A 26,116-nucleotide genomic window follows, 5' to 3' on the forward strand; every position below is an offset into this window, starting at 1 on the left:
TATTCCATGTCTGATAATGATTAAGTCTTAATTACATAATTTTAAAGAACACACTGAAACCAGTGCCAGTTTTCAGGATTAAAATCATGACTTCAGGTTATTCTAAATTAATGTACTTATATGGTCATGGAAGGTATGTATAAAGTGGTAAGAAGTACTTTTCTGTGCTATATCTGTGTGAGTTTGTGTGTGTTCGTGTATGTGTGTTTACCAGTTTAGAAGCTTTTTTTTTTTTTAAAGCTTAATGTCTCTAATACCCAGTGTTTCTATCAGAAAGTCAATGGTAAATAAATATGTATGTCTTTTCTCAGTCACCAAAAAGGTATTTAAGGTATTTTCCATTCTCTTTCTTCCATTATTTTTACAATCTCCCAAACATTCAAATGCCAAAATGCAGCTAGGTAGACTGAAGGTATTTGTATAACATAAATTCTCAGCATGCTGGAGGTATGCACCACTGAGTATACGGTCAGTGTTCATTTTTTTCTGAGGAATGTGCTCCTTGTTTCAAAACTCCAATGAATATTTCATCTTTATACAGAAACCTTGCATAAATGATGCAATTATTTCCTGTAAAGTTCCTTTTCCCTGATTACTGAGATTTTAGGTCCACATCACAGTACTGTCTGATTGTTTTAATACATAATGTTTTCTATCAGATATACAGAGAGGTGTTTTTTAGGATTTTAAGACAGGAAATTATGAAATGGAAACAAATGTTTATTGGACATTTGCTGTGTGCTGGACACTATGCAAAGTGTGTTACATAGATCATGATAACACTCCTTTGTAGTTGTATTATTATACATCCTCTCTTTAGATGAGGAAAATGAAGCTTAAAATTGTCACTTATCCAAGGATACATTATTAAGAAATGGTCAAGTTGAAATCAAACTTTGGAATCTTGACTCCAAAAGCTCTGTCATCCTTTCACAAGGAATCAGTACAAATTCTGAGCTGATGGACATTTTCAGTTATAATTTCATAGTATTTTTACCATACTGTATACTGACATTCTTACCTTAGCAGATCGAAATACCCAGATAAGACCATTTTACCGTGTTCAACATGCAATGGACTGAGACTCCTTAAGACAGTTACCAGACCATTGATGAAATTAGTTAAAGCCTAAATTCAAAGCATTGATTATTCTGACATAAGTATTCTCTTATACTTAGAATAAATTTGAATAATGTGTTGGTGAAATTACCAGTGAAACAGTTGGGCACAACCGGTGATAAGTGATAAGAATCATAGGTACACAGAATTATCACATAAAAAGTCAAAATACAAAGACTTCCCTGGCCGTCCAGTGGTTGGGGTTTCAGATATACAGAAGGAAGAGGGTGGCATGGTATTTTCTGGAACACAGACAATGAGCTAAGATTCTACTCTTCTCTCCATGAGACAGTGAGGCTGAGGCTTCCTCCAGGTAGGAAGCTTTGACCTACCCTGCCTCACCCTGGACTAACACTGTATGCCAATCTTTTTAGGAACAATAAAATTACCTGAAAGTGTATGCACTTTTAATGAAAGTGTATGCATTTTTCATTAAAAAATGAAAAAATAAAATAATCATAAACGGGTCACTTACAGGTCTATTATTGGAGAGAGAGTTCGTAGGGAACACAAAAGCATTTCCACCAAGTTCTTATCACACTTAGGTATTCCTTAAGACTTGCTATTCCTTTGGAGAATAAGAACTATTTTAACCCCCTATTTTGACTTTAGGGCTTTTGGAAAATTTGTTATAAGATGTTTGAGAGACATCTTACCATGTGTGACTTATAAATATCTCTTCTGTGGTTTGGTTTGGTGCATTAGGTTCTAGGAAATGTTTGAGCCCTTTTGACCAGCTGATAAGAGGGCAATTAAAAATGCAAGTGATGGTTAGTAGGAGATGATATTACACTTAATAAAACTTGGGTTGAGGGCTTCCCTGGTGGCGCAGTGGTTGAGAATCTGCCTGCTAATGGAGGGGACACGGGTTCAAGCCCTGGTCTGGGAAGATCCCACATGCCGCGCAGCAACTAGGCCCGTGAGCCACAACTGCTGAGCCTGCGCGTCTGGAGCCTGTGCTCCGCAACAAGAGAGGCCACGATAGTGAGAGGCCCGCGCACCGCGATGAAGAGTGGCCCCCGCTCGCCGCAACTAGAGAAAGCCCTCACACAGAAACGAAGACCCAACGCAGCCAAAAAAATAAATAAATAAAATAATAATTTAAAAAAAACAAAACAAACAAACAAAAAAACTTGGGTTGAGTAAAATAATTGCTGGACTAAGGCTGCTATTGGACTTCAGAGTTTAAATCAATAATATCTAACTATCTTGAAGTTGTGCTGTCACCCTGTATAATAAATTATATAGCAAAAAGATTATGAAATGTTAAAGTATTATAAAAATTTACTCTACTTGTTGTTAATAAAGTCCATGATATTTGATTTAGATGATAAGTAATTGCTTTCACGGTATCTGAGTTAGGTGCTAAAAATATTTAGGAGATAATAGGCCTTCTGTCAAAGCTCATCAGATATTCTTTGAACCTATGAATTTCCAATTCATATCACCTCCTCCTGGGCTGATTAATTGAAAACCATTGAGCTGAAATATTGTTGCTTTTCCTCACTGCGCCACTATTTTATACACATGATTTGATCTGCATAAGAGAAAAAAATCCACCACAGATACTATTTCGAAAGTGGAGCATTTAAATAAAATAAGCCCATATAGTGAAGACCTAATTAATCAACTAAATAATCCTAGGTATAGTAGTAAACATATGAAAGAGATTTTTTGTGTTTCTCTTTAAAATACTCTCAAGATTTATATTTATGCTCTGTCTGATCTAATGGCTTATAAAATACATAGGACCCCTGCAGATCAATGCAATTTACAGATCCGTCACACTATATGAAAGGAAAATCCCTTAAATTACTCAAGCACTCTTACAGGAAGCACTTTCAAATTTAAATAATAGATACCTATCAAAAGAAAGTTTTGTCAAACGCATTTTCTAAACATTTAATGACTATTTCTTATGAATTATGGCACAAGGTAGGAAGTTCATTCATTTAGTAAAAGCAATATTCACATAAAATTATTTCAGGTTTAATTAATGTTGTACATTTGATACACTTTTAAGGTTTCTGGAGCTCTTTCATATAAAAGCCAATGAGGATTTCTAAGCCCCATTTTACAAATCATTAATATGAGTTTCTGAGAGTTATAATAACTTGCCCAAATTCATAGGATTATATATGAGCCAGATTAAACCCTGATATCCAGGGTTCCTCATCCCATGTTCGATGATCCTTTTGTCATACCATATTAAATACCCCTATCACATTATAACTCTGTCACATTAAATACAGTGTATGCGGGTCATCCTGAACATGGAAAATACACTTGAACATGAAAATGCTGTACTTATGCCTCCCCCAAAAAGGAATTCAGAACCATACATGTGGAATTCACAAAATCAGTAGGAGAGCAATGTCTAGTAAGTGTGGCTGAGTAAAAACAATAGAAGAAATAGTAATGTGGAAACTCCAGATAATAAAGAAAAAGAACAAAAGAGAATAAAGTAAGAAATCTAAGGAAATCCAGTTGATTATAGTCATTTATTATTCTAGTTATTCACTTTGCCCAGTATCTAAGAAGTCCAACACTTTCTACTTGGCACAATTTCTCTAAATACACAAGTCCATAATTACTATCTTTGTAGAACAATATTAAAAGTATAGACATAATACATTCTATTGCTAAGTTTTTTTAGAATAAATTGCCTTATGTTTAAAATAAAAAGTTAGTCATCTGAATTTATTTCTTTTCACCCTCAAGAATCTGCCCATGTCATTAATGGAGAGAAAACAAGAAAAAAAAAAAAAAAAGGAGGAGGAGCAGGGAGTGGGGAAGGGTGGGGTAGGAGGGCAGAGGAGGAGAGGAGAAAGAAAGAGAAAAAAGGAGAGGGGGAGAGGGAGAGAGGGAGGGTGGAAAGAATAATCAAATGTTAGAGAAGTCAATAGTTTATTAACCTTTTCAACATTTATCTGAGGAAGATTTTAGAAGATTGGAGACTGATGAAAAAAGAACGGATGAAACTCTACAGTACGTATGAAGACACCACACTGGGGAGAACTTGAACCATGAGCAACGCTCCTGAAACTCAGGACTCACAAGCACCAGGCAGTGGGGAGTAGAGGAAGATGCAGGTTTGGAAAAGGAGGTTTCTCCGAAAGTACAGAAATATTGAATAGATCTATAAATCAAACTCCTTCAAACCATCCACATCAGCCACATACTACCAACAAAACTATGAAAAAGAAGAGAGAAATTTGAAGGGACTACTAGGAAAAGGATAATCCAAGACGCTTTTCATACTGCAATAGTCATTAGAGTTTAAAAGTGATCACCAAGTACAGAGAGGGCAAAAACTTTGTAAAAAATATCTATACATTGGCAAATACTGTGAAATTTCGTAACACCAATGATGTTAAATATCTTAAAAATTTCAGATGCCTCTAAAAACTTTAGAGACTAAAATATGTTACCTACACAAGTCCAAGACTTCATGAGAGTTCTCATCAGCAAAACCAGACAACTGAAAAATGCCTTCGTGTTAAAGGAGAGTGACTTTTATCTAAGAATTCAATACCAAATCAATGAATATATTAAAGATGTTTTTACATGAGAGGACTTTACATGAGACTGGAATAAAGTCTAATAGGAACCTCCAGGAGAAAACAATGCAAAGGAAAATGCTTCCACAGAGTAGTTGTTTATACGGAAAATTTGAGCACACATGAAGTATGTACAAAATGGAGTAACATTACACAAACACACACACACACACACACCCCATTCTCCACAAGAGGAAATGTAATCTTTAACGTTACACCGTTAACATAAAGGGGTTGAGAACACTCGTTTTTAAAAAATATTTATTTATTTTTATTTATTTATTTTTATTTATTTATTTGGCTGTGAGGGGTCTTAGTTGTGGCACATGGGATCTTCATTGCTGCGTGTTGGATCTTGGTTGTGGCATGCGAACTCTTTAGTTGCGGCATGAGGGATCTAGTTCCCTGACCAGGGATTGAACCTGGGCCCCCTGCATGGGAGCGTGGAGTCTTAGCCACTGGACCACCAGGAAAGTCCCCGGAAACACTCATTATTCCATTCCGCAATTTATATTTGAGCTATAGACCAGGAGTTCCTAACCTGTCTTCAAAGAAATTAAGTTAGACTGTCTGGTATCAGGGCCCAGGCGTGAACCTGTTTTTAAAAGTGCTCCAGATTTGTCGACAATGTAGTTAAGTGTAAGAAACACTCAAAATACATCATAAAATACAGGCAAAACAAATATATCAACCTTAGAATTTCAGAAGAGAATGTCAAATTAATCAATTTTTTAAATGAAAAAGAGAAAATGGAGATGACAGAGGCTGAGGGTTCAAAAGTGAGGGCGTGTGCCATGGGTAAGTGGAGAAGGGTGGACCCACCACAGGGCTGCTCACTGCCTGGGTCCCTCCTGATTGGCCAAGAGTTCAGAGTCCATTCTAATGAGTTTCTGTCTGATGCAAGTTGTTAAATATTTTGAATACTAACCTTTGAGTATTAATATCCTCCCCTAACAAAATAAGGGATTAATATATTCAATTTAAGGTTGATGGAACAAAACAAAATTAACAGATCAAAGAACTAAAATCAGTAATAACTACAATGGAAATATATGGAAAGAGTAAGAAAGGAGAAGTTTAAGTAAGTGAATAGATATTGTCTAAAATAATTAAATAAACCCTTCTAGTAATATAAGTATTACTGATTTAGATTTTAAAATTAGCTAGGGTTTAAACATGCTTGCCTTTAAAAAAGGAGTCTGGGGTTGCAATGTAGGCTACTCCCTTTCATTTTAAGTCTGCACTCTTAGATTTTTAATTATGTGCACATATTAATTAGACGAAAAATAAATATAGTTTAAATAATAATTATATGTTGAATTCAATTTGCAGATTAAAAAATATGAAATCATTTGGAATTTAATTACCTATTGTATAAGGAGTCTGAAAGTGAATTTCATGCAGCAGTGTTGCAGCAGATGTGGGAAGAAACAGAAGCACTTCTGATCCATTTAGCATGTGCAAGAACTCATCATCCTCCCCTAGTGCACGGCCGTTTTTCGTGAGTGATTTCTCAGCATGGCCATTACCAGCGCATGATAAAATATGCTTCCTCTGCTTGGAGAATTCAACTCCAAGAATTACAAAAGGTTTATGGTTTCTTTGTGTTATTGGTATCCTTCAGCATCCTGGTTCTTTCACGAAGGAGAAATATTTCATGAAAATCAAAAGATCTCTTCTACAGGGCTGTGTAATGATCTCTCTCATTTTCTTCTCAGTTGTGATTTCCATTAAACCAAAGATGGATATGATTGGATGGTTTCTTTTCTGCTGATGGTTGCTTTGGTGCAGACATTTCTAATTTCTTGGTTACTTGTAAAAATATTATGACTTCTAATACAGTAGAATTATTTTTACTGGTAACAAGACTGGAATGCAGTAGAGATATATAATAGTAAGGACAGAGGCTTGGAAGACTGGCTTTTCAAAAATTAGCTAAATGACAAATATACCCAATTCTACTAAGAAGTAATTTTCTGGCCAAATAATGTAAGTCCATGTAGGAAAAAAGGATAAAATAAGCTTGCTATCATCAGAACAGGAATTAAAGTCCCATCTAGGCCAATACTTGAAAGAACTGGGACGGGATTCCCATTCTCATACTGTTTTCTCTTGCCAACCAAAACATACATTCAACTGATTTTCTTTGATTTCTGTGACAACTCATTCTCAGTATTTTTTGCTCTCCCTAATTCTCCCTTTAATGATGGCAATACTGATGCCTATGTTCCAGATCTTCTTTTTGTATCACTCTCTGGATTCTCCTTAAAGATCTAATCCAGTATGCCTTTGGGTATTGCTGACTCAAAACCATTTTCCAGAATTCCCTTAAAAGTTCTAGGCTCATATATCCTTTTGCTTGCATGTCTTAAAGGTATGTCAAATTTCTTATCTGAAAATTAACTCCTTTACATTCTGCAGTCAATGAAAAGCTGTTTTACTGATTTCACCTATTGAGTATTTCACAATTCTATTTCCTTCTCTGCATCTACTCTTGCCACTACCTTGCTCCAGATATTATTACCTTCCAGCTGAACCAAAGTAAGAGCTTTCTGCGTGGTCTTCCTGAAGCCATTCTTGTGGGGGACTTGCCCAATTAGTCCCCCATTGCAGCCAAAATACAAATATGATTTTATATATGTATGTTAAATTTTATATATTTATATACTTTACATATAAAATCTTCTCCCCCAATATAATATCAGAATACACACACACACACACACACACACACATATACACACATTCTCTTTACAATGCAAGAATGCAGTGGAAGAGAGTGGAGGATTTTATTTACCGAAGGGAATGACAAGAAGATTAATTTTCAGACACTGGAGTAGAGGTTAAAGTAGGAGAAGGAAAAATCAGTAAATAGAATATTGAAATAATTTAGGCAGGAGTAAACAAAAGCTTCGGTCAAGATAAGAAGAGAGAAGTAGGAGACATTTTGATTCATAAATGACAAATTGATGACATAAAACATGGCTGCTCAAGGAAACATAGTTGACTATAACCAAAATTTCTCACTGGAAAGATCATTTCTATGGCATGCCTGGGCTCAGCAACAGATTGAAAAAGCATGGAGGGGCATAATTATGTTGACTTTGACCGTGTTTATTTGAGCCGTCTTTGGTAAATATAAATATGAATAAATATAGCGTGCAGTGTGAAATCTGAGTTTGAAACCCAGAGGGGAATTACGTCTAAAATTATACCTTTGACAGCTAGTATAATTTTGGCAATAAATAAAGTCATGGTAATTTCCTCCAGTAGAAGCATGTTACAAGGGAAAACTAAAATTACAACCTTGAGGAATACCAGCAAATAAAGAGTTGGTGGAAGAAAATACGTAAAAAGAGGAGTCTGAGAATTGAGAAAATAATGGGTAACAAGACAGCGTTAGAAAAATGTCATCTTCCTCTATGAGCGTAATGAAAATGAAACATTTATTTTTCTTTCATTTTTTAAAGTTTGCCCCTTTTTTAGCTTACTAAGGAAGAAAATTCAGCTTATTCGGGAGAGGATAAGAATTGAAGATGCAGGGTCTGCCCTCTGAGTTTAATGATGACAAAGAAAGAGAGCAACCGATTTAGTAAGTGGCTGCATGTAGATTTTTTTTTTTTTCCCTGAACGCTGATTGCAGTTTCTCCAGATGACAGCCCCACAGCTGGCTACCTATTGGATACACTCCATTCTTGACGCTCACCCACAGTCAGACCTAGACTAACTCAGCTAGAGAATTTTTCTATTTTCATATCTTTCACAGAAAATCAGCAATCAGAGTTTGATACGAACAACATTTTTGAAAAATATAAAAAGTGCTATTTCTAATGTAAATAGCTTAAATAAAAAAATCCTGATTCTTGGAACATTAGACCCTACTTGCCCTGTGATCCACTTCACTGAATTGGAGCTTTAATTGTACACTCTGTTAACCAAATCAGTTTCAAATGGCGTTTGTTTTCCAACATTTCCATCAGCCATAGAAAAAATTCTAGTAAGTACATTCTATGCCATGTTTTCTCACAAGAGTTTGAAATTTCTATGAGAAGATACAAGAGGCTAACTTCAAATTTCTATAAAGTTGCATTTAATATTCATAGCTTTATCTATTTTGAGAATACAATCCAAATAATACCTTTGACAATAGAACAAAATGAATACTTTATCTGATCCTTCTCCATTCCAACAAGTCAGTAAATTTAAGAAAAGCCAATAGGTTAAAATTATTTCAGCAATGGACAAGGGGAAAAAGCAAATATTCTTTCATAATCTTTTCCTTAAAAACAAACAAAAACTATATTACTCTATGAAATAACACAAAAAATTCAACAAATAACCTAACTTATTTGCCATATCATATTGTCTGGTGCCAAAACAATATATCAAATCCTATCCTATTACCCAACTCACTGGAAATGGTGATTGACTTTTCCAAGTTCTCTGTGATTTTATAACCTATTGAGATACTTCAGAATTCTTGAGGCTACTCTTAGAATTTCTCTCACACAGGAATTCTTGAGAACCCATAGTAAAAATAGAGAAAGTTCAAATAACCCAGAGCAGGCAAGTTACCCGCCTATTTTCCTCCTACTTCCCTTCTGTGTTAACACTGAGTTCAATCTCCTCCACATGCTTCATGCTTTAGTACTAACCCTTCTTCTCCTCTGGTATAGTGTCAGTCATTTAGTATGGGGATGCCAAAAACATACTTTCTCATTTGTGGGGAGGACCTCTTAACCTTGTATCTCAAAACAAAATGAAACTAGTTATAAATGTTCTCATCTGAGAATATGCTTTCACAAAACCCTGGGAAGGGAAAATGTTCTGAGAAAGAGGGAGTGGGACAAACTATGTCCAATGCTGCTGAGACTTCAGTGACCGGAAAGTGCAAACTTGACTGTGTCAGCAAAATTTAGGCCACTGTAGATGCTGGTTAAAAGAACAAACAAACAACAACATGGGAGTAGGACTGGCTTCAGCCTGATGAGGGAGTGGCTTGAGGGCATGGATAATAGGAAATGTAAAAGTGAAAATACCAAGTGTACAAAACATGTGTCTTAACAAAGCTCTTGAAGTTTCTTTAAGAGTGTTTTGGAAGGTATTTGATCAAATGTATCCTAATGACCTTGAGAAAAGAAACTGTCATCCCACTGTTCCTCCCTTTTTTCCCCTCATCTTTTTCAAGCAAAGTTTAAGAAATAACTGAATAAGAGCCTGCTGCTCCTGGGAGTAACTGCTGTCACCTACATCTTCCTCAAGGGGAAAACAGATGTAGATGCTGAAAAAACATTCCTCTCTTCTCCCTGTTTGGGGAAGAAACCATCCTCCTTGGCAGTAATTAAGGAAAAGAAGAAGTCAAGTCAGCAAGTTCTCATGACTGCTACAATCTCAGTTCTCCTTCCAAACGACCATCAACAGGATGAGCTCTGCTGTTTCTGTCCAGAAAGTCACTCATACAAACATGCTGAAATGAGACAGTGTGTCTTACTGTTGGAATTATTCACACTGACTTGTGACTAAGGCAGTAGTAGAAAGCAAGTATATGCAAGCACAAGAATTCTTCACACTTTTAGGCTAGATGTGACATAAGTACACAAAATCAGATATGCTGCCTCTGTTCTCCCTATTTAATCCACCCAGGATCCCCTCTCATCGACTTCCTGACAAAGGTCTTACAGGGATGTTGCTGTTCTGGACCAGACAAGATCTGTTCTTAGTTACTGTTCTTCCTATTGTCATGTTGCTATGATACGTGCAGAGTCTAGGACAACTTCATTTGAATACTGTGGAGTCTTTCTTTCTTCTAAAAGAATGATATCATACTTGTTTTATACGATCAAAAGAGCTACATGTTCTCTTTTTTAATATAACAATGCCTGTCGCTATTAAGCTGATTTCTCTATTTTTATTTATTCCCAGTCCTTTTAGTTCTTAGGTTTCACAGAGCATTTTTAAACTAATGTTTGGTTATTTATAAAAATTTCTAAAATAATATTAATCCTATTTAGTTTTACTCCTCATCTGCCAGTAATATTTTAATGACACTCAATATCATCCCAAGCACATATTCCCTAAAGTAACTTGACAACCAGAGCAGCTTCTTCTACAGAGCTGTAACAGAAGTTCAACTAGCTTTGTTTCCCCTCTTACCTAAAGTATCTAAATCAATGTCATCTATAATAGAGACTTATTAGTATTACTGTATTTTGTAAAGAAGTCATTTGAATTCCTATGTTTTAGATTTTTTCTGTCTAAAGAATTTTTTCAAATATCTTGATATTCTCTTGCATTTCCCCTACTTTAGTTCCCACTGTGAAACAACTTTGAGGTGACCCCACCTACGTTCTTCTGTGAACTATGCCTTTATTATCGCATATATATGAGAGCACTGGTGGTACTCTTGGCATCGATTTTGGGGGTTCAAATTCTGACTAGTAATTCATATCAATAAATTGGGCAAATTACTTAATTTCTTTAGGGATCAGTTTCTGTATCTTTAAAATAGGGAGACTAGTATTATCTGCCTTATGAAGTTTCGAAATTACAGTTGATAATTCACAAAACTTGCCTAACATCTGGCAAATAATCAATACAACTCGTAACATAGTGTTTGCTTTGTATTATTTATTATTATGTTTATGACTTTGTTTTATCACTTATCACTTTGTGTTGACAGAATCTGTCTGTGTCACTGGATTTTAATCTCCTGGAAGGTGGGGTCCTGGTTGCATCTATCTTAGTACTATCAGTATAGAATAGGTACCTGTGTTTGATGTATATACTGTCACTTCCTGTTGTAAAGCTCAGAGAAAACTCACCTAATATTTAATAAGTGGCTGAATGCTCTATAAATGAAGTTTTTTTTCTAAGCAAGTCAAATCTTTGAAAGCTTTTCTTCTACCTTGGGTTGCTTTATATCCACTTAGGAACTGGCAGCTTTGAAAAATTAGTGTAGCACTCATACACATACTAATTAAAAAAAACCCAAAAACTTAAATGCATGTGCAAAAAAAGTTTATTGTGATAATACAGTATGTAATTTCCTTAGGGTTCCACTTAGTTGAAATAAAGATTTTGAAAAAAAATTCTAAATAGTAACTTTATATCACTGTTAACCCTAACATCTGTCATATAAAACATCATAAGCATTTAATATGTATTCAAGGACAATGACCAGATGGCTATGATAAACAACTTTTATACGGTGGTTTATTCCCACCGTTTTAAAGATGTGGCTTTGGGCTTCCCTGGTGGCGCAGTGGTTGAGAATCTGCCTGCCAAGGCAGGGGACATGGGTTCGAGCCCTGGTCTGGGAGGATCCCACGTGCTGCGGAGCGGCTGGGCCCGTGAGCCACAACTACTGAGCCTGCGAGTCTGGAGCCTGTGCTCCGCAACAGGAGAGGCCGCGATAGTGAGAGGCCCGCGCACCGCGATGAAGAGTGGCCCCCACTTGCCACAACTGGAGAGAGCCCTCGCACAGAAACGAAGACCCAACACAGCCATAAATAAAAAAATAAAAATAAAAAACGTTTAAAAAAAAAAGATGTGGCTTCTTAGGCAAACAGTTTTCTATAATTGTGATATTTTATGTGATTAGATGTTTTCTTATACCAGGTCATGAAATTAATTTTCATCTTAATTAGTGCCCATAGCAATGATTCTATTAATAATCCATTTAGCTAATTGCATTTTGTTAAGTTAGTTGTGTTGCATTTTGGGCATTGCTAATATGCCAAGGTCAACATGTCTCCTCAACAGTATTCAATAACCAATGTAAGGTAATAGTGAATAACATAGCCTATATTTGCAAATCCTAGATTATCTGCATACACAGATTTCCTTTGGTGGCATATATCCTTGTCCTTAAAAGTCTTAGAGTTAATTACCTCAGTTTCAAGTCTTTTTTTCCCTGATTGAAGGGTTTATTAGGCCCTAACAGCCTGCCACAGACTTACCAAATTCACAGAACACTAATTTGTTAAAGAGAAGGTCTATATATTCATTTACCATGGGAATTATAACTACCTAGATAACCTTCCTCTTGTTTTCCATCAATGTATTCCTTTCCCATTAGAAGAGACCTATTTACGAAGCCAAGTTAAGGTCAAGAAATTATTCTGAAGAACATAAAGTTAAAAAGAATGTGATGGAAGAAAGTTAAGCAAATTTCACAGAACCATAATTCTTCAAGGGGCATAAATAGATTAGGTCCCAATTTCCACTTTAGAAAAACTATATAATGTATACAAATCCTTTAAAAGATCACAATCTCTATTCTCCTTGAAAATTTGGAGGAATCAAAGAACCATCCTTTCATTTAGTATCCTGTTTCATGGCTTTTGTAATCTCAGGTCCAAGTTATGAACGTTCACTTCGGAACAAAAGAATTAAAATCTTTTTATCTTTCACCACAGGCTATACTGCCCATCTATTTCATCATTTCAGTCAACTCTCTTCAAGATCTAGTATTTCTTTCCACTTTATCTTTGGTACACAGTGGCAAAGAAGGACCCAGCATACTGAGCTTTGGCCTGATGTGCCTGTAGAGAGGTTCTTGAACCTGTGCACTCCCATATCCAAGTCTGCAGATGATTGTTCACACTGTCTTTAATGGTAACACTTGTCCAGTTTTGCACTTTACTGTGGTTTCTTGGAGTGGAAAAAGATGGGAACAGAATGGTTGATTCAGAGGAATGAAAAGAAAGGCAAGTTAGTCTAAAGTGTGGGAGAAGGGTTGGCAAAAAAGATAAGCTATTTTTACAGAAAATGACAAATTCATCGTTTTTGTGGGGCTGGGGGGACTTTATTTTTTCCTTAATTCTTGTTTACCTGAAGAATATGTATCAGTTATTAAATTTGTAGGTAATACAAAAAATTATTTAAAAAATTAAAACATGATTTTTGGACATCTGATTTCAGCTTCAACAAGAAAAGTGCTTGGAAACCATCACTCCCAACCTTTAAACAAGAAAAAGCAGAACAAACTGAATATCAAAATTTTTTCTTAAATCATCAAAGAACTAAAGTTGCAGTGCAAACTGTCACCCCAAAAGTACACACCAAACCAGGAAGAAAGTGCATCCAAAGAGTCACAGCTAAGATCTGCTCACTCCGAACAGAAGCTGCTAGAACCATAAACTGGTAGAAACACATAAATGGTGATTTTGATGAATTGTTGGAGGTTGAGGGTAGACTGGTATAAGAATGAGAAATTCCTAAAAGCTGTAGTATTGGGGAGCCCCACACTTGAGTGCTTTACTTTCAGGAATGCAGTCAGGTACTTAATATAATGTGAGAAAAATCCTCTTGCCAATGACAAGGGAAGGGTAAGAGAAGTCATTACAAAATTCTCCCAGAGACTTTCCATAAGCAAGGGCTACTCTCCTGTGGAAAAGACTTCCTTCTCTGGAGCAAAGCCTTATCTCAGCTGGTAGAAGAGCACTGCTCCCATTCCAGCTCCCTACAGCCCTCCTGTCTCAATTAAAGGGGAAAAATGAATAGGCATCAAGGCAAAAGATTGGAAATGATGCAGCCAGGGAATGGAGTAGGAAGTAGGGGGAGGGAAGATGGGTGTATCACTGGAGAAACACCTGTGAAAGTCCTAGCCCAGAGACATTGGTTGACTAAAAGATGAATGATAGTTTTAAGATTATAGAGTGTTCCCCCTTGTCTTCGATACCCTAACTCCAACTAAAAGGGCTCCTGTATTACAACTATGAATTACAACTGAAAGAGCTGTAACACACAGCATCCTTCTAAGGAAGAGTACTTAGCAAAGCACAAAGCAAATATGGAAGACAAAAATAAGTGCACTAGAGGAATCTCAAGCCTCTGGTACCTGTAGCTATAAGAAAACATTAAACACCGCCCAGCTCCTTGTCATATTAACATATATTTTCACACTAAAAGTCTATTTTACTGATTTTCCATTACCCAGTCCATGCACAGCTTTCGACAAAAAAATTACAAGGCATGCAAAAAGAAAAAAAAATCCTCTGAAAAAACAAAGTAACCATCAGAACCAGACTCATATATGAGACAGATGTTGGAATGCTAACAAAGAGAATTTAAATAGGCATAATTAATATGCTAAGAGCTCTAAGGGAAAAAGGAAAGATGCAAGAATACATAGGTAACATAAGCAGAGATGAAAACTTGAGAATCAAAAGGAAAGAGTCTGTCATACAGAGTGAAGTAAGTCAGAAAGAGAAAAACAAATACTGTATGCTAACACATATATATGGAATCTAAAAAAAAAGAAAATGGCTCTGAAGAACCTAGGGGCAGGACAGGAATAAAGACACAGACTTAGAGAATGTACTTGAGAACATGAGGAGGGGGAAGGGTAAGCTGGGACGAAGTGAGAGAGTGGCATGGACACATACACTCTACCAAATGTAAAATGTGGTATGCAGCCGCACAGCACAGGGAGATCAGCTTGGTGCTTTATGACTACTTAGAGGGGTGAGATAGGGAGGGTGGGAGGGAGACACAAAAGGGAGGGGATATGGGGATATATGTATACGTATAGCTGACTCACATTGTTATACAGCAGAAACTAACACACCACTGTAAAGCAATTATACTCCAATACAGATGTTAAAAAAAAAAAGGAAATGTTATAAATCCAAACACCATAACATAAATGAAAAATAACTTCAACAAGATCATCAGTAGACTTGACATGACCAAGGAATCATGAGCTTGAATACAAGTCAATAGGAACATCCACAATTGATGTTCTAAGAGGAAAATTAATGAAAACACACAGATATGGAGAACAGAACACCAAATAACTGGAGGACAATTTCAAAAGGTGTTACAAAAGCATAATTGGAACACAGAAGGAACAGAAAGTGAGAATAAAATTGAAGAAATATTTGAAGAATTAATGCCAGAACTTTTTACAATTAATGACATCCCACTGCACATCCAGAAAACTCAGACAACAACAAGCAGGACTGAAACAACAACAACAACAACAACAACAACCAAACAACGAACAAATAACAAACTAACCCACCTGGGCATACTATATTAAAACTCCAGAAAATTAACGGCAACAAAAAAATCCTGGGGCTTCCCTGGTGGTGCAGTGGTTGAGAATCTGCCTGCCAATGCAGGGGACACGGGTTCGAGCCCTGGTCTGGGAGGATCCCACATGCTGTGGAGCAAGTAGGCCCGTAAGCCACAACTACTGAGCCTGCGCGTCTGGAGCCTGTGCTCCGCAACAAGAGAGTGGTAACCATGCAGTGATCAGTAGTGAAGTGTGCAACTTTCTCTTCAAGAATCTCTATGTTGCAGAGGCGGAGTCAAGATGGCGGTGTGAGAAGACACAGAGTTAGCATCTCCACACAAGTAGGGTGACTGCCGGCAGCTGGTGGGAGACTCTGATGCCCAAGGAGATGGGAGAAACCCCACAGTGAACTGGTAGGATGTAGGGGGACTGGGGAGGGGGAGGGGAGAAGTGGAGGCCAGACAGGATCGGCACCCCTGAGGCTGGGGAGATCAGGAGAGGCAGGCGGGAAGGACTCTCCGGTAAGAGCAGCAGAGGAGCGGAGGGCGACTGCCCCACCCACTCGGGCCTGGGGAAACTGCTGAGCTCCCAGGCCGGTCCACTGCCCCCCAAAGCCCCATCCAGGCTGTGTGGGTCCTTGGGGGCATAGGAGGGAGGCCAGGGAGATCAGGAGAGGCAGGTAGGAGGGGCCCTCCCAGACCAGAGGAGCAGGAGTGGAGAGGATGGTGTTTGCCCCCCAACTTGAGCCCAGGAAGCCTGCTGGGCTCCCAGGTGAGGTCCCCTGCCCTCTGAGACCAGGGGTGGGGGGCATGCCTGGGCCCCTTCTGTTCCTTGAGCCTAAGCCCAACCCCCCACAGCCCCCAGGGCCTTTTCCAGCCCTGTGGGTCCTGAGCATTGGCCCTGCCCACCACCCAAACCTCGCCCTTGCTTAGGCCCTGCCCTCCACAGCCAAGGCCTTCCCCCTCTCCCTCTTTTTTTTTTTTTTTTCTTTTCCCTCCTCCTCTGTTTTACTATTCTGATACTGATGTACCTGCCGGTTGTTGATTCATCTATATTTTTATTTTTATATTCTTTCTAACATATCTGTTAGTTTCCTAGTATAATTTTATTTTTTACTTTGTTATTGTGCTTTTTTTTGCCGTCCCATGCAGCTTGTGGGATCTTGGTTAACCAGCCGGGGGTTGGGCTAAAGCTCCTGCAGTGGGAGCTCTGAGTCTGAACCTCTGGACTAACAGAGAACCTCAGACCCCAGGGAATATTCATCGGCGTGAAGTCTCACGGAGCTCCTCATCTCAGCACCAAAACCCAGCTCTACCCAATAGCCTAAAAACTCCAGTGTTGGAAGCCTCAGGCCAAACAACCAGTAAAAAAGGAACACAATCCCACTCATTAAAAAAAAAAAAAAAAAAAGAGATGGCAAAAAAATATATCACAGATGAAGGAGCAAGGTAAAAACCTACAAGACCAAATAAATGAAGAGGGAATAGGCAATCTACCAGAAAAAGAATTCAGAGTAATGATAGTAAAGATGATACAGAATCTCAGAAATAGAAAGGCACAGATTGGGAAAATAAAAGAAATGTTTAACAAAGATCTAGAAGAACTAAAGAACAAACAAACAGAGATGAACAACACAAAAACTGAAATGAAAAATACACTAGAAGGAATCAATAACAGAATAACTGAAGCAGAAGAACGAATATGTGAGCTGGAAGACAAAATGGTGAAAATAACTGATGAGGAGCAGAATAAAGAAAAAAGAATGAAAAGAATTGAAGACAATCTCAGAGACCTCTGGGACAACACTAAACACACCAACATTCAAATTATAGGGGTCCCAGAAGAAGACAAAAAGAAAGGTTCTGAGAAAATATTTGAAGAGATTAGTCAAAAACTTCCCTAATATGGGAAAGGAAATAGTCACCCAAGTCCAGGAAGCACACAGAGTCCCATACAGGATAAACCCTATGAAAAACACACCAAGACGTATATCAATCAAACTAACAAAAATTAAATTCAAAGAAAAAATATTAAAAGCAGCAAGGGAAAAACAAAGAATAACATACAAAGGAATCCTCATAAGGTTATCAGCTGATTTTTCAGCAGAAACTCTGCAGGCCAGAAGGGAGTGGCAGGATATACTTAAAGTGACAAAAGAGAAAAACCTACAACCAAAATTATTCTACCCATCAAGGATCTCATTTAGATTGGATGGAAAAGTCAAAAGCTTTTCAGACAAGCAAAAGCTAAGAGAATTCAGCACCGCCAAACCAGCTTTACAACAAATGCTAAAGGAACTTCTCTAAGCAGGAAACACAAGAGAAGAAAAAGACCCACAAAAACAAACCCAAAACAATTAAGAAAATGGTCATAGGAACATACATATCAATAATAACCTTGAATGTAAATGGATTAAATGCCACAACCAAAAGACACAGACTGGCTGAATGGATACAAAAACAAGACCCATATATATGCTGTCTACAAGAGACCAACTTTAGACCTAGGGACACATACAGACTGAAAGTGAAGGGTAGAAAAAAATATCCATGCAAATGGAAATCAAAAGAAAGCTGGAGTAGCAATACTCGTATCAGATAAAATAGACTTTAAAATAAAGACTGTCGGGGCTTCCCTGGTGGCGCAGTGGTTGAGAAACTGCCTGCCAATGCAGGGGACACGGGTTCGAGCCCTGGTCTGGGAAGATCCCACATGCCACGGAGCAGCTGGGCCCGTGAGCCACAACTACTGAGCCTGCACGTCTGGAGCCTGTGCCCCGCAACGGGAGGGGCCGCGATAGTGAAAGGCCCGCGCACCGCGATGAAGAGTGGTCCCCGCGCCGCGATGAAGAGTGGCCCCCACTTGCCGCAACTAGAGAAAGCCCTCGCACGAACCGAAGACCCAACACAGCCAAAAATAAATAAATAAATAAATAAAGTAGCTATTAAAAAAAAAAATGCTTAAATAAAATAAAGACTGTCACAAGAGATAAGGAGGGACACTACATAATGATCAAAGGATCAATCCAAGAAGAATATATAAAAACTATAAATATTTATGCACCCAACATAGGAGCACCTCAATACATAAGGGAAATGCTAACAACCATGAAAGGAGAAATCGACAGTAACAAAATAATAGTAGGGGGCTTTACACCAATGGACAGATCATCCAAACAGAAAATAAATAGGGAAACACAAGCTTTAAATGACACAATAGACCAGATAGATCTAACTGATATTTATAGAACATTCCACACAAAAGTGGCAGAATACACTTTCTTCTCAAGGGCACATGGAACATTCTCCAGGATAGATCACATCTTGGGTCACAAATTAAGACTTGGAAAATTTAAGAAAATTTAAATCATAGCAAGCATCATTTCTGACCACAATGTTATGAGACTGGAAATCAATTAAAGGAAAAAAACTGTAAAAAACAAAAATACATAGAGGCTAAACAGTGTGCTACTAAATAACCAAGAGATCACTGAAGAAATCAAAGAAGAAATAAAAAATACATAGAAACAAATGACAACAAAAACACAACGCGCCAAAACCTATGGAATGCAGCAAAAGCAGTTCTAAGAGGGAAGTTTATAGCAATTCAATCTCACCTCAAGAAACAAGAAAAATCTCAAATAAACAATCTAACCCTACACTTAACTAGAGAAAAAAGAACAAAGAGAACCCAAAGTCAGTAGAAGGAAAGAAATCACAAAGATCAGAGCAGAAATAAATGAAATAGAAATGAAGAAAACAGTAGCAAAGATCAATAAAACTAAAAGCTGGTTTTTTGAGAAGATAAACAAAATTGATAAACCCTTAGCCAGACTCATCAAGAAAAAAAGGAAGAGGATGCAAATCCTTAAAATTAGAAATAAAAAAGGAGAAATCACAACTGACACTGCAGAAATACAAAGGATTATATGAGACTACTACAAACAACTATATGCCAATAAAATGGACAACCACGAAGAAATGGACAAATTCTTGGAAAGGTACAATTTTCCAAGAGTGAACCAGGAAGAGTTAGAAAATATAAACAGACTGATCACAAGTAATGAAATTGAAACCATAATTAAAAATCCTCCAACAAACAGAAGTCCAGGACCAGATGGCTTCACAGGTGAATCAAACATTTAGAGAAGAGCTAACACCAATCTTTCTCAAACTCTTCCAAAAAATTGCAGAGGCAGAAACACTCCCAAATTCATTCTACAAAGTCACCATCACCCTGATACCAAAACCAGAAAAAGATACTACAAAAAAAATTACAGACCAATATCACTGATGAATATAGAAGCAAAAATCCTGAACAAAATACTAGCAAACAGAATCCAACAGCACATTAAAAAGATCATACACTATGGTCAAGTGGGATTTATCCCAGGGATGCAAGGATTCTTCAATATACGCAAACCAATCAATGTGATACACCACATTAACAAATTAAGGAATAAAATCCATATGATCATCTCAATAGATGCAGAAAAAGCTTTTGACAAAATTCAACACTTATTTATGATAAAAACTCTGCAGAAAATGGGCATAGAGGGAACCTACCTCAACATAATAAAGGCCATATATGACAAACCCACAGAAAGCATCATACTCAATGGTGAAAAACTGAAAGCATTTCCACTAAGATCAGGAACAAGACAAGGATGTCCACTCTCGCCACTATTATTCAACATAGTTTTGGAAGTCCTAGCCACAGCAATCAGAAAAGAAAAAGAAGTAAAAGCAATACAAATTGGAAAAGAAGAAGTAAAACTGTCACTGTTTGCCGATAACATGATACTATACACAGACAGTCCTAAAGATGCCACCAGAAAACTACTAGAATTAATCAATGAATTTGGTAAGGTTGCAGGATACAAAATTAATGCACAGAAATCTCTGGCATTCCTATACACCAACAATGAAAAATCAGGAAGAGAAATTAAGGAAACACTCCCATTTACCACTGCAACAAAAAGAATAAAATACCTTGAAATAAACCTGCGTAAGGAGCGAAAGACTTGTATTCAGAAGACTATAAAACACTGATAAAAGAAATCAAAGATGACATAAACAGATGGAGAAATAAAGCATGTTCTTGAATTGGAAGAATCAATATTGTGAAAATGACTATACTACCCAAAGCAATCTACAGATTCAAAGCAATCCCTATCAAAATACCAATGGCATTCTTCACAGAATTAGAACAAAAAATCTTACAACTCGTATGGAAACACAAAAGACCCCAAACAGCCAAAGCAATCCTGAGAAAGTAAAATGAAGTTGGAAGAATCAGGCTCCCTAACATCAAACTATACCACAAAGCTACAGTAATTAAGACAGTATGGTACTGGCACAAAAACAGAAATATAGATCAATGGTACAAGATAGAATGCCCAGAGAGAAACCCACGCACATATGGGCACCTAATTTATGACAAAGGAGACAAGAACATACAATGGAGAAAAGACAGCCTCTTCAATAAGTGGTGCTGGGAAAACTGGACAGCTACATGTAGAAGAATTAAATTAGAGCACTACCTAACACCATACACAAAAATAAACTCAAAATAGATTAAAGACTTAAATGTAAGACCAGACACTATAAAACTCTTAGAGGAAAACATAGGAGAAACACTCTTTGACATAAACCACAGCAAGATCTTTTATGACCCACTTCCTAGAGTAACGGAAATAAAAACAAAAATAAACAAATGGGACTTAATTAAACTTAAAAGCTTTTGCACAGCAAAGGAAACCATAAACAAGGCAAAAAGACAACCTTCAGAATGGGAGAAAATATTTGCAAATGAAACAACAGACAAAGGCCTTAATCTCCAAAATATACAAACAGCTCATGGAGTTCAATATCAAAAAAGCAAACAATCCAGTTAAAAAATGGGCAGAAGACCTAGACATTTCACCAAGGAAGACATACAGATGGCCAAGAGATACATGAAAAAGATGCTCGACATCACTAATTATTAGAGAAATGCAAATCACAACTACAATGAGGTATCACCTCACACAGGTTAGAATGGCCATTATCAAAAAATCTACAAACAATAAATGCTGGAGAGGGTGTGGAGAAAAGGGAACCCTCTTGCACTGTTGGTGGGAATGTAAATTGATACAGGCACTATGGAGAACAGTATGGAGGTTCCGTAGAAAACTAAAAATAGAACTACCGTATGGCCCCGTAATCTCACTACTGGGCATATACCCTGAGAAAACCACAATTCAAAAAGAGACATGTACCACAATGTTCACTGCAGCACTATTTACAATAGCCAGGACATGGAACCAACCTAAATGTCCATCGACAGATGGATGGATAAAGAAGATGGGGCACATATATACAATGCAATATTACTCAGCCATAAAAAGAAATGCAACTGTGTTATTTGTAGTAAGGTGGATGGGCCTAGAGTCTGTCATACTGAGTAAGTCACAAAGAGAAAAACAAATACCGTATGCTAACACATATATATGGAATGTAAAAAAAAAAAAAAAGGTACTGATGAACCTCGTTGCAGGGCAGGAATAAAGAGGTAGACATAGAGAATGGACTTGAGGACATGGGGTGGGAGGGGGAAGCTGGGGTGAAGTGAGAGTAGCATCGACATATATACACTACAGAATGTAAAATAGTTGGCTGGTGGGAAGCAGCAGCATAGCACAGGGATATTGGCTCAGTGCTTTGCGATGACCTAGAGGGGTGGGATAGGGAGGATGGGAGGGAGGCTCAAGAGGGAGGGGATATGGGGACACGTGTACTCATATGGCTGATTCACTTTGTTGTGCAACAGAAACTAACACAGTATTGTGAAGCAATTATACTCCAATAAAGATCTATTAAAATAAAAAAAATAGAATTAAAAAAGAAAGAGAATCTCTATGTTGCAACTTCTCAGTCCCTAAATGTCCCAGTGCCAGGAAATGAAGTGAGTGTGATCCTAATATTTTTTACAATGCATATCAGACTCAGAAGTATCTCTGCCTGGAGCTCCTGACCTTCAGCTCATTTTACCTTCTCAGCCATATCCTAAATGAACCTAGGATGTTGCAGCCAAGACACAGTAGCAGAAGACACAGGACTTAAATGTCTTCTTAAAGACACAGGACTTAAAAGTCCCAGCAGGATTCCTGGGTCAGAGACAAAGGGGTTTATTACTCACACTATAACAGGCAGCATGAGCTTCATATTCACCCTGATTCCCCTTGTGCCCTAAGTCTCCTGAAGGCAACACAGAGAAGTCAGGGTAAATGCTAAACCCACAGTGGTCTGTGCCACAGCTGATATGCCCAAGCTTAGGAAACCCCCATCTTTTTAATGGGTTTCAAGCTAACCTGTCCTAATTGTGCCCCAGATGGAGACATTATCTTTATTGTACTGGACAGTAAGCAAACCTGCCCTGCGCTATACAAAAATCCTTAAAAAATGTAGTCTGGGACAAAGGCCCTTAGGGCTTCTGCCTATAAAACATACAGGAATTCAAGAGACGCATGGAGTATATCTCCCAGAAACACACCATTATGCCAAAGGGCTTGTGTTTAATTGGAGAGGAACTGTTTATCTCACCAGGTGTACAATGAGCTCAGTCAGGCTGCTCTTCTAGTAAGAATGTACTGTTTACGTCAGATCCCTTAGCTGAGCAATTGCTGAAAGAACTAAGCCAGAGTTTATGACATTTCATAAACACCTCCTCGTACGATGGCAGGGCTAGTGTCAGCCTTTCTCAGATTACCCCGATACGTCTGAAAACAGGCTGTACTACTGCAGAATTTGGGGGAGGTGTTCGTAACAAATATTTAGAATGTCCCACTCTCAGGGTTCCTTAAGCTTTCCTATAGTGGTAGGATGTGGTGCGTCTTACAAGATTATAAGCAAGAAGATCCACACTGTGTTAGATGTATCCTCATATTGTATGTTTGACGAGCAACCACCATCGCTTGCTCATATTAGAAATCAAGCCCCCTCTCAGATTATCTATTATCGTAAAAGATGTAGTTTCTCAGTTTTGCCTTCCAGTCTCTCACTGCCATTCCATCAAAAGTGAAATACATAGAAACCCCACAGGAAAGTTTCTATCAGCCTATATGGGAGTTTTATCCTGAAAATCCTAATTAAATGAGCACTTCAGTATTTCAACCAACTGCTCCCTATTTTTCTGAGAGAGCTTTTTCAACATATTATTGCCACTCTATCTATGAATACTAGGAGACTTTTTTTTTTTAAGCCAGGGGTCTCACTGCTCAATAACAGCAATTTGCTCAAGTGATCCTAAGATGTGTGGTCGGTCTGTCAGTGAGGGTCACAAACTAGGATTGAATGTGCATGGCCCACTCACTTTAAAAGAATTGGGGGGACAGAAAATGAGACAAAAAACATAGAGGAGAAAAGACAAGAGAAATAATAATAAAAGTTCTTCCATAAATCCAACTAGTGTCTGCTTCCACATATTACATTTAAGTTGATCTGTATATACTGCATATTTTTGTGTATCTCCTGTGGCTTTCTAAATTATTATAAATCTGAAGTTTCATCTCAGTAAGAATATGTTAAGTCACGCTAACTGATGCTGCAATTTCAGATATGGACTTCTACGGGCCTTGATTGCTGATCACTCCTTGGAGAACAAGCATGTTGCTTTAAGAGAACATTTAGGGAAGTACGATACCAAGGATGGTTCAGGTGGAATGGTGTGAACTAGAAAGGAGACAGGTTGAAATGCAATAGGTAGATTCCAAGCATCAGTTAGATGTTGCTTCAACTCCTGAGCAGAATTAGACTACTCAGGTAGGATCTATTTGAGTGGAATACATTCCGAGCATTTACAATATCTCATTGTAGATTACTCTACTAGGCTAAATTTAGAGTAATATGTTAGAAATACAAAGACTGTTACAATGCATAAATAGAGAAAAATGAGGCTAACTGTATACCTCAAGATTCTGAAAAAGGGCAAAGATTGGAGCAACCCAAGGTTAAAGGTTAAATCTTGAGGGAATACTGCAGATGCAAGGTTAAGAAGCATGAGGTCAATAAAAGGTGTGAGGCATCTGGAAAACGAAAACAAGCATATAAGACTGGATGAAGACTGGAAAACATCTCAAAAGTAAATTACAGGAATTTTAGGGCAGTGAAAATATTTTTCATGATACTATAATGGTAAGCATCTGTCATTATACATTTGTCCAAACCCAAAGAATATCACATCACCAAGAATGAACCCTAATGTAAACTATAGACTTTGGGTGACTCTGATGTGTCAATGCAGGTTCATCAGTTGTAACAAATGTACCATCTGGGGGGGGGCTGCTGATAATGGGGGAGACTGTGCATGTGTGGGCACAGGGGGCATACGGGAAATCTCTGTACCTTCCCCTCAATTTTGCTGTGAACCTAAAACTGCTCTGAAAAAATAAAATTGTTTTTTACAGTAAATGACTAGGGTTTTAGAAATTATAAAGCCATGAATTTTTCTAGAACAATAACCTGCTCTACATGCAAATCACTCCATCTTCTTGGACCTGGAAACTGACAGAGCATCATGACTTTCATATTCTAGTGGTCAAGAAGTCACAGATCCCAGCTTCAGGGGACAGACATATATCTTGCCTCCCAATGGCAGGGGTGACAAAGAATTCGTGGCCCAGTAAAACTGCCACAGAAATGATAATATTTCTGTTTTCTCTTGGATCATCTTCTACATCCTAGTTTAGAAATCAGATAAAGAGTAGATAACTAATAAGGACCTACTGTACAGCACAGGGAACTCAATACTCTGTAATGGCCTATATGGGAAAAGAACCTAAAAAGGAGTGGATATACGTATAACTGATTCACTTTTCTGTACACCTGAAACTAACACAACACTGTAAATCAACTATACTCCAATAAAAATGCTTAAAAAAGAAATCATATAAAGAGGATATACAGAAGGACATTCAGTTAGGATGCAGGAAACCAGTTATGAATGTATTGTTAGAGTCTATGCAGAGTAGTGATCATGAAAATGGGGATGGAGAGAAATTGGTGATCACATGGATATTCAGGAGGTGCATCCACAGAAGCTGGTGATGTATTTTACATTGCGGGCGGTGGTGGTGGGGGGGTAACTGAGAGATCAAAATCTGGATAGAGTGGGTAAATATGGTGTCTCTCATTAATCTAGATGCACTATACAGGATGAGGCACTACTTGGGGAGAATGAAAAGCTAGATAATGAGTCAGTAATGAATATGTTTGGTTTGAAGTAGCTTTGATGAATCTAGATGAAGAGATTAATGGGAAATTGGAAAAAATAGATGTAGAACTCAATAATTCAGTATTTACATTTAGTGTTTAGGTTGTAGATAAACTCATGTGAGTAAGATTTCTTATGATGAGGATACAGTATGCAGAAAAAATAA

The sequence above is a fragment of the Balaenoptera acutorostrata genome, chromosome 1, assembly GCF_949987535.1.
Source record: "Balaenoptera acutorostrata chromosome 1, mBalAcu1.1, whole genome shotgun sequence".
Taxonomy (NCBI): domain Eukaryota; kingdom Metazoa; phylum Chordata; class Mammalia; order Artiodactyla; family Balaenopteridae; genus Balaenoptera; species Balaenoptera acutorostrata.